The sequence below is a fragment of the Colius striatus genome, chromosome 1 (genome assembly GCF_028858725.1).
Source record: "Colius striatus isolate bColStr4 chromosome 1, bColStr4.1.hap1, whole genome shotgun sequence".
Classification (NCBI taxonomy): Eukaryota; Metazoa; Chordata; class Aves; order Coliiformes; family Coliidae; genus Colius; species Colius striatus.
Genome location: NC_084759.1, coordinates 121,633,908 through 121,646,544, shown reverse-complemented (window position 1 = coordinate 121,646,544; position 12,637 = coordinate 121,633,908).

Sequence of the window (12,637 nt, the reverse complement as noted above, 5' to 3'; positions counted from 1 at the left end):
TATTATTCATCTTATTACTTTTAAATGGTGGGTCTTGCATGCAGGCACACACAAAAATATCCCAGCTGCTGCTCTGTCTCAGGGCAGGTCTGGAAGCACCTTTCAGATTGCACTGCAGATTCGGACACAGCATTATTATTCTGCATGCCACAAGTTCCTCGCCTCACTAGCCCTTCACTAAACCATTTGTTAAGCACTCTCAGCTATCCCTTGTTGACTTAAATCCATCCACTTTCCTTCTGAAACTGCGCAGGTTGTTTTACTCAGATAATTCATTTGGGTTGCAGTCTGCAGCCTCTGCTTCCCTCTTCTCCCCTCTCCTTATATCTCCTCTCTCCGGCTGTATTGACAGTAAATATCCTGCAGCCTGTCCCCTCCTGCAGTTTGCTTTGCTTTCTTTACAGTAAACAGTCAGAAAGCTGTCTCTCATTTTCTGCCAGCAGCTCAGCTAACAACTCCATATGGATAATTCAGAGGCAAAACCAATTGATCAGGCCTCATTGATCCAGTGAGGGTTGGTGGCTTTCAGAAAAAAAAGGGTACATCAGTCCATAGAAGGGAGTGACAGAGACGAGATCCCACGCTACTAACTGTCCCTCATTAAAGAAGGCACACTCCACTTTAGAGTAAAATCCTTATTTCCCCCTGGAAACTGAACTTTGACATCCCTTAACTGATAATTACCTCTACAGCAGCTGGCAAAAGGCAACACTTGGGTAGGCACCGAGTTCTACCGTTGTTGCTAGTTATCCTTCACGATGTTCCTCATTAACAGTCAAATACTAAGTACATTAATGGACTACCAACACCTGTATGACATCTGGTCCCCTAGAATCTAGAAATCAAACCCTTCTCTGTGCCTCCCAGGCATCTGCCTTCCTCTCTTTGCTGAGGGACTTGAGGACTCCTTCACAAAGGCAGGTAAGCATTTACTTCCCAAATCATCTTCCATGGGAGTTGACACCGAAAAAGATGAGCCTCTCAATTTTTAGGGAACTCATCCTTGTTCTCTTCCAGACTTAATGGCTGTCTTTCACTTGAGGGGTTAAGCAGTGTATGCAGTGTATGCTCTGCTAAGGAAGCCAGACAAAAGGCAGGTTCTGAAAGAATATGAGCAGAACAATAGGTTAGGAAGGACACAAACGGGTAGGTTGGACAGGATGAAGTCCAAGCAGAGTGTGCAAGGGAGAAGAATGAGACTTTCACACAGTCAGATTCCGTTAAAAGTGTGTCCCCCTTGTGCCCCTTCAGACAGCCAGCTGTACATACAGAAGACAAATTCCTTAACACTCCTGATACCATACATTACATTAATATCCAGAACCTCAGATATGTATTAGGAAGCAAGGAGATATTAAGGGTCTCTCTTTCTTGCACCTATGAGGTGTCTCCTCAAGACAGCTTCTCTGGATCCAGAGCTGCTGGCAGATAGGTGAAGAAGGAGGTTCGGTCATTTTTCTTATCTACTTTATGTTTATAATCCTTTTCATAGGATCATAGAATGGTAAGGGTTGGATGGGACCTCTAGAGATCATCTAATCCAACCCCTTGCTAAAGCAGGATTTATTGGGAAGCACTTCCCCAAGAGGGTCTGGATGTCCCCAGTTTTCCCCTCTCATAGTGAGGGAAGGGGGTATAAAGTCTTGGGCAAGGATCATCTTTTTGGTTTACGTTCAAGTACGTTTAAGTACAAGTTTATGCCGAAGTCCAAGGACCCAAGCAATAATTCATGTCTAGTCCTACAGATATCTGAAGAGAATAAATAACTCTAATTTATTATTACTGTTAAGGAGGTGCAGGAGGACATGGCAGAGGAAAAAGAAACAAGAAAGACAGTATCAAAAGTAACATCAAACATCTTGACTTCAAGAACTCCTTGCTCCAGATGTAAGAATTTGCTGCCTCATAATTTCCTTGGACTGCAAAGAATCCAAAGAAAGAAAGAACAGTTATAAGAACTGGATGCAGGAGATCATAGTAGATGGAAAAGTTGCACTGAGTACCTGTGGATTTTATCGTGCTACTTATGAGTATCTGAGTGACAGAAAACACTGCGAGCACAAAGGCTCTTAACTCCAACAGCAAAACAGTATGGGTTAGAGTGACAACAGGCTCTTCTGTAAAGCGAAAAGGAGCATAAAGGTTTTGGAGACAGCAGTCAGTCTTGACCTCATCAAGGAGAGATATCACAAGGACTCTTGTTCGTCCCATGAGGACCAGATAGCACAGAAGAAAAGTAGAGGCAGACGACCATGTGTGAGAAGGGAATACTACTATGGCAAAAAGTTGCATCAGAAAAGAACATGGGGAAAAGGGAATACAGAGAGACAACTGCAGAGATAAAAGTGGGCAGAATGCAGGCTCCTCCAGCGAGATATGCTGAGCTGAAGTGGTGGTGTGGTAGTGAAACCTTCACAGAATCATAAGGGTTGGAAGGGACCTCGAAAGATCATCTAGTCCAACCCCATCAGCCAATAGTCATGGCTTTTGCAGTTCACCCCACTCAAAGATCAAGATTTTTAGATCGATTTTATTTATTTATTTACTCCAATTAATCATCAAAACTACAGAAGCAAACCCATGCTCCCGGTTGTTTGTTCTCAGGGAGCATCTGTCCTGACTGTGCCTGTATAGGAAAGTAAGATTACAAATGGAGAAAAACCAAGATGGACTCAAGCTCCAAACGCTAATAAACACAATCTCCTGAGAGAACACTTCCTCTGAGCCTCCAACAATTTAATGTGCCAGGTACACCAGCAAGAGGGAGCGAAGAAAGGCTGCTTCTTGTTTCTCACTCTTCAAGAAGCACAGAGGGAAAGAATAGTCCTCTAGTCACTCATGATAGTCACTATCTTACTCTCTCCAGGACCAAGCATATCCTTTTCCTTGAAGTAGAACGTTAGCTAACAGTTGCTTTTTGAGCAGCTTACACACAGCTAACACTCCCTGAGCAAGGGAAGCTATGGCCTGCCACAGAAATGTGTCTTCACAGTGTATCAGCCAGGGCAGTGTATTCCTGTCCAGCTCTCCCAAGTGTCAGCCTGACTGCTGAGCCAGCCATGGACTGAACAGACAGCAAAAGCTCATAACTGCTTCAAGGCGATACAAAGCACATGATGAAGCCAGGCAATGACATGGAAACATGAACAGAAAAGGTCTTTTCAGTTCTAGTTAGCTCACAGTCCATCAGATATCATGGATCTGAGCTCTGCAAAGAGCTTTTGAGCTTTGTTAGCTTAATAAATTAAATTCCCCACATATACTTGTTCCTAAGGAGATTCCCATCCACATAGAGAATGGCAGCCTTTCTGACACCTCTGAGTCCTTTTCTTTTCTTTTGAATTTTGAAAGAAGCTTAAGCCTCCACTGGGGTCTGGGCATATTTCTGAGAGCGAGGACCAACCTCAGACAGATCTTATTGAGGACACTGCAACCTGCCTTTCCTTTTTGGTGTCCCTCAGGAGGTTATCAGCCACACTTACTTACCTAGCTGACCATAGACAGAGTCCCCCAAACTCTGCATCATGACAAATCTAGTGATCTATCTGTTCTCAAGCATTTCCAAGCCACATTTCAATCTCTTAGTCTTCTCAAGTCATAGTTCCCTGCTTGCTGATCTGCATCATATTCCCCTCTTTGTTTTCTTTCAGTGCCAACCTCAAAGCATCTTGATCAGTTTGTAGCTAATTTCCTTTGTAGCTGTGTCTTCATTTGCCTATCAGTACCACAAGAGGACTTAAGGATTTCCTAGTATCTGCAAAAATACTGAATCTATGATACATCATCTTCATTCATGGCTTTGGCAATATCCAGAACTAAGTGTGATTGTGGATCCGTGAAACCCACATGAAAGTATTCTGTGAATATATACCTTGAATGGTATTAGATTGGCTCTCGTATCTTCTGAAGCTGCCAATTACTGATGCTTTCCACACTTGCCTGGCCTTCATTTCTTCACTCTTCAGTTTCATAGATATGACTAACATATTTCAAACCAACAATCAAATCTGCCATGAAAGAAGGTAGACTTAGATTAGACATTAGAAAGTTGTTCCCCTTGAGGGTAGTGAGGCACTGGCACAGGTTGCCCAGAGACGTCAGTTGGGTGCTTCATCCCTGGAAGTGATCAAGGCCAGGTTGGATGGGGCTTAGAGCAACCTGGTAAAGTAGAAGGTGTCCCTGCCCATGACAAGAGGGTTAGAACTAGAAGATCTTTAAGGTCCCTTCCAATCTAAACCATTCTTTGACTTAAAAATAATCTGAACTGCGAACTGCACAACACTAAGGAAATCAACATCATGTAAATAAGTGCAGTAACGTTAACTGCATGGGGAAGTTCAATATCATGCCTTTTTCTGTTTGGCAACTATTTAGAAAAACTACTCACACGGAACAGTAAGCATGTATTAAAAAGCCTCTACTAAATCACACAAATGAGTCAGTCCAATGTACTACTTGTGATTCACAGATGATCTGCAGTGGCAACAAATAAGCCCCGCTGAAGATGCTGCCTTCCAGACGAAATACAACCCTTAATTTGCAGTTGCTAATGATGACCCATCACTTCTTGCTCTAATTACCAGAAGCATTAAGTCTGTTGCGCTAGCTGAAGCATGTACTTGGTCAAGAGAGACTATCAAAACGAATCATCACAGTAGATTTAATAATTTCTGTCAGGTCCCTTGCCTTCTTAAACTGTTGCCCCATTTTTCCCCATTAGCGGATTAAGCGACTGTACAAAATGAGTAATTATAGCTTGAATCCCCTATAACATTTATGCTGTAACAGTCTTCAGCAGTGATAGTTCACTACTGGTTCAGAGTCTCCATTCACAGCATACTAGCATAACACAATCAGGCTTTTTGGGGGAACAAGTTCTGTGCATTTGCGTTGTGGCTTTTCCCCCCACTTCGTCTTTTAACAAGTAGATACAGGCAAAGGGGATGTTTCAAGGACAAAAGCCCGAGATGGACTACAGGAAAAAGAAAGTGCTGCTAATTCACTGTGACAGCATCAGAATCACATATGGATGCCAAATTGAAATGCTTCTCCACTCACTCCCACCCCTCACTGATCAATACTTGGCAGGCTTAAAAATGCTCCAAATGCCTATACTGCTTGTTCTCACTGCCACACGTTCTCACATTAGCCTTGGGCCGGCACCTCATATCAACTCAGTTAAAGGTTTATATCCTTCCCAAACTAAGCATAGCATTGGATCAAGTCCAGTGGTTTATCAAGCCTGATATTATTTTTTTCCTTTTGTGGACACACTGGACACATCAGGAAACAGTTTTTCCTAGAAACAAGTTCTCTCAACCTTGGAAGGGTTTTGGAACACACCATTATTTACAGCTTGAATCTTTTCAGGCTGCAACATAGCATTTCCAAAAAAAAAAGTGATCCCTTGAGGATCATTAGCTGAAGATGCGAGGAATTTTGAAAAATGCTGAGATTAAGATGCTGCTACAACACCACTGACCAGCCTTAACTAGCAAATTCACAAGGATCCAGTCAGTCTGGCAGCTGTTGTTAAGAAGCCGCTGAACAGCAAAAAAAAAAAAAAATATAATCATATAGCAGGGCTTCTAGTATTGCCAAGATCTCTAGCACCCAGTGCAGTGACCTCTGGAAAGTCTCAAGTTCACAGTGGTCAGAGGGTGGCAGTAAGGGAGGAAGCTGGGAGCCCTGGTTGCGTCAGCTTTCAGGCTTCCAGGAGAGTTTGCCAAGATGTTAGGCAGGAAAAGTGGCATTTTTGAGTTCTAAAGCTATGTATTGTCCTCTGAAAGTTCAGTGCATCACGATTTAAAAATAAAACACTCCACTAGACCCTTTCCAAGCATCTGCAAAGGACATTTTTGCTCTATATCACTCTGTTTCATACATCACTAAACTACAACTGCTGATCTATTGTTCCAACCAGTATGTCCCACCATCTTGAAAAATTACTTGTGGCCAACATTCATAAAAGCAGGAGCCTTCCAACACATTTATTTAGATGCCTGGGGAAATGGCTTGAATGTCAAAAAGGAAATACTTAATACCAGGAAGCTTTCACTGATTTAAACACGTAGTTAAAGAACAGCATCTGGAGAAAAAACATGATGCTTGGCAGAGCACAGTGAAACGGCAAAAACATTTAGCACTGGAAGTCTTGGCAGGTGAGAAAGAGCTGCCTCATTTTTGATCTCAGCATAGGTTTACTCAGCTCTTTGTAGACTGATTATTTTCAGCTGTCAAGAAAAGCACTTTAAATCTAGAGACACAATAACTCTGAGACACACAGACCACAGCCGAGATTCACAAGAGCCAAAATAAGAAGCATGCTTGCATTGATGCTCTGCCTATAGGAGAGGCTGAATCAGACTGGACCAAATTATTTCCAGGAGCTGATATTTTTTCCATGCCTGCCCTCCAGAACACAAACAATTATTTTTACACTTTGCTGTAGTGTCCAAATTGACCCGATTCAGAACGTATTGCTTGAGTCCATGGCATGTTGAAACAAATTGAATAAATCACCAATGCTAAGTGAGAATTGTCACTCCAGCACAAACTCACTTGGGAGACAGAAGACTGAGACTGGCATCCCTGTTTATAAAGCTTCATCCAGTGACTGACTAGTAGAAAATGTACAAGCGTTCAATGGAGCCAAAACTAGAAATTAGGTCTGATATTTCACAGGCCAATGACAGCTATGTACCCAACAAGACCTATTTCCTTCTCTTGATGAAAATACAATTATTGCAGAACAAAGAGGCCAGCTTCAGCAAGCAGCTGAGAAGGGTCTCCAGACCCAAAGAGCCTGATCCTTGGAAGCTAATTCTGTGTGCTGGGAGATACATTTGCATGGGACAGAAGTGAAATAGAAAAATCCCACAACAACAAAACAAACAAAACTTCAATGAAACAAAAAACCCACCACCAAGAGTGAAGAGGGCTGGACAACCACATTTTGCAAGAGCTTGAATCACATTAAAGCAGCTGTGGTTTTGTATGATCTCAGTTAGTGGTATGGCCAATCTACTGTAAAAGCTCTCTGATCAAACTTCTCAGCTTGTATCGCCTCACACATAGGTAACAGATATCAACCTTACAACTAATAGGTGATCCCTAGGATATGTCCTAGGAACTTGGACAGAGTGTTGTGTTCTGAGGATAATGTGGCACTGAGGAAAGGAGAAGCTGAAGAAACCAATCAGGATAAAGGAAAGTTTTGTCAGTATACCTCTAGAATTGTCACAAGAAAAGCACAGGGAAAGGGCCAGACAACTGCATGCTTTGGGTGGGAAAAAAGTAGGGGAGGAGAGAATCACTGAGACTCTACAGTGTGAAGGCCCTGAGAGAAACAATTGCTATGAGGGAACAATTACTATATAGAGAAGAATAAGAGCACCAGAAGAGGTGAGAAACAGAGGCTTGTTATTAGAAGTATGACAAGGGTGCAACAGAATAGGTCGAGAGATTCAGCAGACAAACTAGTAAGAACCAGCCTTGTCTGAGAGAGAATCTCAACAGAGGCTTCAGTCGAGTCTTTTGAGAGACTTTCTAGACAGATCAGATCACGACCTGCATTGCTACAAGCTCCAGCTTCAGTCACTGCAAAATGAGCTAACAGCCTCCAGTCCAAACTGTGTCTGGCCAATAAGTATGCCAGACATCATCAACATCTAAAACCTTCTCATTATCAAGAGCAAGCAGCAGGAGAAAGAAGGAGGAATACAAATGCATTCTTAAGAAAACATTTCCTCTTAGATCATAAAACTATACAGCTTCATCAGCTGCCCAGCCCTTTCCACTTTATTGGCTGTTTTGTGCAGTCAAAGCCAGATTGCCAAAGGGAGAGGGTCAATCATTTGCACTGCATCTGCTCCAGGCAGGGACAGGACATAGGGTAGATACTTAGGGCTAGAACCAGTTAAATGCAGATCCAGGGCACTGCAAGCAGGGGTAGGAGAGCAGAAACAATCCCGGAATAAAAGCACTGGGAATATCCAGAAAAAGTTGCTCGGCCACACTAGGGCATGAAGAGACAAACCATCCCTTTGCTCCCTAGACTTTCACCAAGGGAGAGGAGGGCAGGCAGATGTGTGTGTGCATGTGTATTTAGGAGAGCAAATAAGGCAATTAAAACTACCAGTTGTCTGGTAGGAGAGGGCAGGACTGCTTTATCATCATGATGACTTTGGGTCAGAAGAGAAGAGGAAGACAAACAGCATTCACAGTAACACAGGGTCACTCAGTCCAGTTTCTGCTATCAGGGGTAACAAAGATCTCACCTGAGAACTTCAGCTCCATTCACTGCTCTCTTAACAAACCAAAGGCTAGCAGAAGAAAAAAACCCAACCTCAAATGGCCACAGCTGTTATCAAAAACTTTTAGACAAGCTGATGAATCTTCAATTCAGAAAACTCCACATCCCTGAAAGAAGACCATTGCACAAGTTCTGCTTTCTCCTGCCCTGGTGTATACTCTTTCTGAAAGCCACACCATCCCAAAAGTTTACCCTCCCTATGCACCATGCAAAGGGTCAAAGCATTAATTTCCTAAGAGTTTTCAGTTCCTCTATGCCAACTTTATGCCAAGTTTAACAGAGGTGCACCCTGACCAACATCGTCATTATAAATGCTAACTTAACATAGTCTGTGATCTGCCAGAATCACACTGGCTCCATTTTACAGATGGGAGTAGGGATGAAGGGCTCAAGAAAGCAACAAACTTTGACGAGAAAAAGTGACTTAGCCAGGGTCAGTGCCAATTTCAGCTTAGAAGATAGCATCTCATATCTAGGGAAAAGGGAGAACCTGTCGGTCAACTGCTTGGACTTGGGCAGAGGCTCTGTCCCAGCAGACAGCTGTATCATGACATTAGCAAAGTCAGCACCTTGTCCTGGCACGTTGATAAGCAGAGCAGCTGGAAGAAAGGGATCAGGAGTCTCATACTGTAAGATGCAGCATCTGAGAGCTAACATAAATCCTAAAAGAAAAAAATAAATAAAAACCACATTAGAGTACATCAGCTTTGGAACTTGGTCTGTGGCTCAAACCACAGCTAAATAAAAAACTAAAGCTGAATTAGAATTAGATATTGAATTGTTTCTGAACTTGCAAACTTCCAAGTAATCTCACTTGCACGGATCAGTCAGCCTTCCCTTTAATGAGTCCTCATGACACTTCCCACCATAGTTTTGCCAATCTACTGCATGGATTATACAAAGTGCAGAGAAACAAACGTAATTAGCTCAGCTTTAGCTGCAGAACAAGTTGCAGGACTGCCGTATCTTTGCTTTCAGTAGCAAAAGTGGAGAAAGGATAACAAGATCACAAGGAATGCTACAGTTTTACTAGTCCATATTACCTCCTTCCTCTCCAAGATGCAGGTACATCAGACCAGTTGCATCTTTACCACCTTTACTAGAAAAAGAAATGGCAAGAATAAGTCACCCGAGAACCACTTGCCCATGTATGACATTCTATTACCTGCTGTTAACCAAGTTTGATAAATAAATCAAGTTTCTCTCTTCCTCCTTGCAGCAAGGAGTGTTCATTGAAGATGCTCTTAAATGAGCAGTAGATCAGATTAGAGACTTTTATTTACCAAGACAGAGAGAAATTAACCACGAGTATTTGTCTTATCTCTGTGTAACCAACAAGATGCAAGATGACAACATTGAAGAGTTGAGCCTCCTCAGAGGCATACTGCTTGGAAACAGTCAGGGAATCCAGTGGAAGTAAGGAAACTTTAGTCAAACTTGGGCCTGGTCCAGTTTGGAAGAGGTGAGTACTTTTACCCAATACTTGCTTGGGCAGGCTTTGGCCATGTTTATTCCTGCCATCTCAACACCAGTACTGGCTGTTATTGGCAAAGAATAAGTACGTTTCTCAAAATCTCCCTGTTTTCCAGAGATGGCACTTTAGTTCCACATCTCTCATTTGAAGGCTTCCAGAGGTGTCTGCCTGTTGGCACTGTAAAAACATATTGACAGCAGAAGTATTACAACAAAGCAACAGTTAAAGCTCCACTGTCTAAAAAACAACCAGGAAAACAAATCCCACAGCTATGTGAACCACAGTCCTGTATGTCATTTGTGGCCCCTTCCCCCATTCTTGATGTCTCACCCTGTTTTTCCTTTTCTTTGCCCAACAAAAAGTACAAAGCAATGGCTGGGTAGCCAAACAGGCTGCAGTTACAGCAAGAAACAGTCAGTTCTCAGACAAAACACAGGCAAGCAAAGCCACATTTAAGAGTGGCCCAAGTCAACTCAGCTTCAAAAGAAAGGCAAGTCAACGTAAATTAGCCCTTGGGGATGGCAGATCATGCCACCATACCCAGTGGCTGCTCACAGAAGCACTCATCCCCATGTAGATGACAACCATATCCTGCAGGCCAGTAGTTCCCCACAGCCTGCAGACTGGGCCTCCAGTCATCACCTCCACGGTGAAACAGCAGCAAAGAGGAAATATGAAGTAAAATCCAGAGCATTTCAAGCACCAGAAATAAGAGCAAGGTTCATGAGAATCAGAAATAACAAGAAACAAAAGATGGCCTTTGTCTGGTAGCTTCAGATCAGGGGATGAGCAATGCAAATGACTTTGGATGCAGGCATATGCTTTGTATATTGTAATTACTCACTGTAGAATGGCTGCTGATGAAAACTTTCGGGAGTTCAAAATACTTCAAAATAACTTGTTTAAAGCTTCAGGAGATTCTAGAAAGCATCACATTAATCAGAAGAGAGATTCCAGATGGCTGAATTATTCTTTTGCAGTACGTAACACAAGAGCAAAGGATGACTTTTGCACTAGTCTGTGCCCAAGAAGCACAAATAGGGAGTCTGGCTGGACTCCTGTTCTTAGCTCCATGTTGAGGAAGGATAAAATGCACCATAACACAAAGTTTGGTAATGTTATCTATCATGTAGACTACCTGTCACGCTTAGTATGTGCACTTTAAAACACTGATAGATGAAGTGCTGTGGCACCTGCTCAAGGGACTCGCTATTCAAGGAGAATCTTTAAACTACCTTTTTTTTTGTAAGCATATGCAGAGGTACAAAAGCTCTGGAACCCAGCAGCTGAAAAGCAGAGTACTGATCCATGTTTCTCACCGTCACCCTTCTCTTTTTTCAGATCCAGCCAATATTTTCCTTGCCACTGGACAGGGGACAGGAAATTGCAGTCAAGCCATTTATCACCTCATTTCCAGGTAATGAAGACAAATGTTAAAATCCTGCCATCCCCTGACAAGATGTTTAGACAGAATCCCTGAGGTCGAGGCCTGTGTTTTTATGCGACTGCATGGCACTTTAAAGAAGGAGTGTTAAGTGCCAAATAGTGTTCAGGGGAACTCTCTCAGTACAAATGTTAGAAACACCACCACCAGACACCGTGCTATGCTAAACCCCCCAAAGTGCTTCCAGTCTTTCAACATCAATCAGCATAACTGAAGCCCGTAGTAAATTGATTCTCACATTCCAGTGGTGCCAGTTTTTGTTAGAAATGATTTGTGATAGATATGGTGGAATATATTGATTAGTACTGACAGTCCCAGTTTCCCAGGCGCTTCTGTAGCGCTGCCATTCCGAAATGACCTGCTTTCCACCTTGTCAATTTTCTTCTGCAAAGCCTGTTATAAATATCTATTCTATTACAAGAGCTGCATCCCCCGCCAGAAAACACAACAAGAAAAGGGTCAGGCAAGTAAAAGAAAATAAAATCAGTGCAATTTCCAGTGTTGCAAAAGAGCTTGTTTTTATTGAGACATTTTGTGTCGGGGAAGAAAAGGCACAAAATAAGTTACAAAGACATTACACAAACTGTATGACTCAGAGGCAGTATCACAGCTGTAACAAATCACCTAAAAGTTGGCTTACCAACCAACATAGTTTAGCATCTACAAACATCTTAAAAGGAAAAAGTCTCAAGTGATCAAAATCATTCAGAAATTAAGTAAGAATGTAAAGACCACCAACATCAGCTTCTGACTTGAATTCACCTGGGCTTACCACCATCGCCTGCTCCTAGAAGACAGATATCACTGGAAAATATGCAGTACTAACAGAATTATTTTTTTAAATTAGTTTACATTTCATAAATTAAGAACCTAATCTTTACCTTTTGTACCTCCAGTGAAGTACAGCACATACAGGTAAGGCAGTATGCATAGGAAACACATTAAGGAAACTGAATAGGTAAGTGCAATTATTCTGAGTATTTCAACGTCTGTTACGGTCCCTCACCTATGGCAAAGAACATCTTAAAAAGAGGGATCCAACAGCTGTTCACAGAACGTATGGATATACCACCATAAAAGGTCTATTGTGGAAAAGCTGATGTCTTTAATTGCTGCTTCTCGGATCAAATATTCTAAAACCAGACTTTTCAGCAATACAACACTGAGTAGGCAACAGCACGCTGATACAGTTAAAGTACTTCTGAGCTCTGTCAGTCCTCATTTTAACGTGGGAAGGCTCGTAACACCCAATATTCAAGCAACCCAAATTAAATGGTTATAAACACACAAACTGACTATATAAAACTTGCATTTTTGTTTGAAGCAGTTAATCTATTCCCCTTTCTTCCTGCTTCCCTGTTACTCAACTCTCAACTGTCAAGGACTTTTGATTGTTGGTTCAAAT